Source organism: Coenobita brevimanus, chromosome 101, assembly GCF_032717465.1.
Source record: "Coenobita brevimanus isolate Jiangsu-jjx chromosome 101, ASM3271746v2, whole genome shotgun sequence".
Lineage (NCBI taxonomy): Eukaryota > Metazoa > Arthropoda > Malacostraca > Decapoda > Coenobitidae > Coenobita > Coenobita brevimanus.
The window spans coordinates 22,692,465-22,694,712 of record NC_137054.1 but is presented as its reverse complement, the minus strand read 5'-3'; the positions used below and the strand labels follow the sequence as shown (position 1 = coordinate 22,694,712).

At 38.9% G+C, this 2,248-nt stretch overlaps 1 pseudogene; it reads right to left on the bottom strand.

Annotated features, from left to right (window-relative positions):
- Positions 1–222: 222 nt before the first annotated feature.
- On the bottom strand, positions 223–338 carry LOC145415223 (5S ribosomal RNA; annotated as a pseudogene).
- Positions 339–2,248: the final 1,910 nt, after the last annotated feature.

The following is a 2,248-nucleotide window of genomic DNA, read 5'->3' as shown; positions in this document are numbered from 1 at the left end:
GTGGCATTACGTGGGCAATAAACCCCAACCACCATTTGAATATAATCCTACACATGCTCAATCCGATTGGAGAGCCTTAATTACCCACTGAACCACCAGGTGCCATTCATTCATTCATTGCCAGACGTCATGTATCCCAAACGAGGTGGCCAAGGGCTTAGAGCTAATTGTTTTACAGGGAGGGGCACTAATCCTCCACCAACCCCACTTGACACGTAGGGATGCCAACAGCATCTGGTGTTCCCAGGCGGTCACCCATCCAAGTACTAACCAGACCCAACGTTGTTTAACTTCGCTGATCGGACGGGAAGCGGTGTACTCAACGTGGTGCCATAATGTCGCTATATAGGTAACCATATAACCGCATTATCGCACCTGGTGATTTAGTGGGTAATTAAGGCTCTCCAATCGGATTGAGCCTGTGCACGTTTATATCCAAGGGATGATTGGGGTTTATTGCCCACGTAATGCCACACAGGGATGAGTGAGGCTGGTCACTCTCATCTTAAATATTGTCTATATTTTACAGAGATAACCAGTGATTTCATGAAATCCCTAGAGAATTCGTATAATCAGTTTAAATTAGGATGGGTTAATTTATGTTAATTAGGCTGCGGTTAGGTTAGGCTGGGTTAGTCTAGGTTAAGTTTACATTATGTTAGGTTAGATTATTTAAGATGAACGCTTAACATAACATTGATATAAATTAACCTAACCTAACAAAACCTCACTAACCTAGCCAAACCTAACCAAAACTTAACCTAGACTATCCCAGCCTAACCTGAGTGAATCCTAAATTAACTTAACCTCAATTAATCCATCATAATCCAAGCTCATTTCACTAAATCATTGGGGAATTCATAAAATCACTGTTTACACAAATTCCCTGTAAAATACACACACACACACACACACACACACACACACACACACACAAATATATATATATATATATATATATATATATATATATATATATATATATATATATATATATATATATATTCATCATCCAATCCTACGATGACCCATTACGAGCGTAGGAACCCGGGGCTTGGCAATTTGGTCCTGACATTTAAGATGAGAGAGACCAGCCTCACGCATCCCTGAATGGCATTATGTGAGCAATACACCCCAACCATCCCTTGGATATAAACCTTCACCGGCTTAATCCAACTGGAGTGCCGTAATTACCCAATGAACCACCAGGCACCATAATTTAGTTATATGGTTACCATCTAGCTTAGTAAATGGTTTCCTGGTGTACAGCAAACCATTTGGCTTGTCACTCAGTGTAGAGTCACCCATATGCAGAAGGAAGAGGAAAGAATGAAGGAAAGATAGATAGAAGAGGGAGTGTAAAATCACCCGTAGGCAGAAGGACGATGAAAGAATGAAGTAATGAACGACAGAAGAGGAAGGAAAGAAAGAAGGAAGGAGGAAAGGAAAGGACAGACACCCGAGAGCAGCACTACTTCAAGTGAGTGGATGGTGAGCGCCCCCACCTACCACCAATATTCATATATATATATATATATATATATATATATATATATATATATATATATATATATATATATATATACATACATTGTTACATAGCCTATGATTTCATCATCCTCTGTGTAATTTTAACGCACAGTATGCTGCATGTTTGATCACGAGCATGTTCTTCCTCAGTCCCCCCCTTCTACCGTTATAGTAGAGTAAGTCGTCCTTTCTGTTGTTCAGAGCAGGATTTTCAGCTCTTTGTCCCCATGGCTTCATTTGCGCGTCCTTCTTACAAGTTGTATCAAGCTCTGCTGGCCCCTATATAATGAGCTCAGTCTCTGCATCATTGCCACTTAGATCTACTCCTCATTTTGTTCACATCTCTGTCCTCCCCTGTACAGTTATTGTTGTGAGTGCTCAGGAAGTCTCCAACCATCTAGCTGCTGTGTAATTTGAGTATAACTGTTATTGCATTTTTTCCTTATACTGTATAGCATAAGGTGTTGATTTGTAGGCCTAGTGAGTTTTTTTTTTTTTTTTGTAATTTACGTAGGATTCATTTTGTCAGCCAGTTTTAATACTATTTTGTATTTGTAATAATTTATCTTGCATTAACTGAGCATTACCCAGTGTATTTTCATTTTAACAGGGCTGACTTAGATAAATTTACTCTTGCTAATTTCGTGTTAATAGAGGCTATTGCAGTTAACCATATATTTAACCTGTTTTTTACCATTACATTATCCTTATGAGTCCT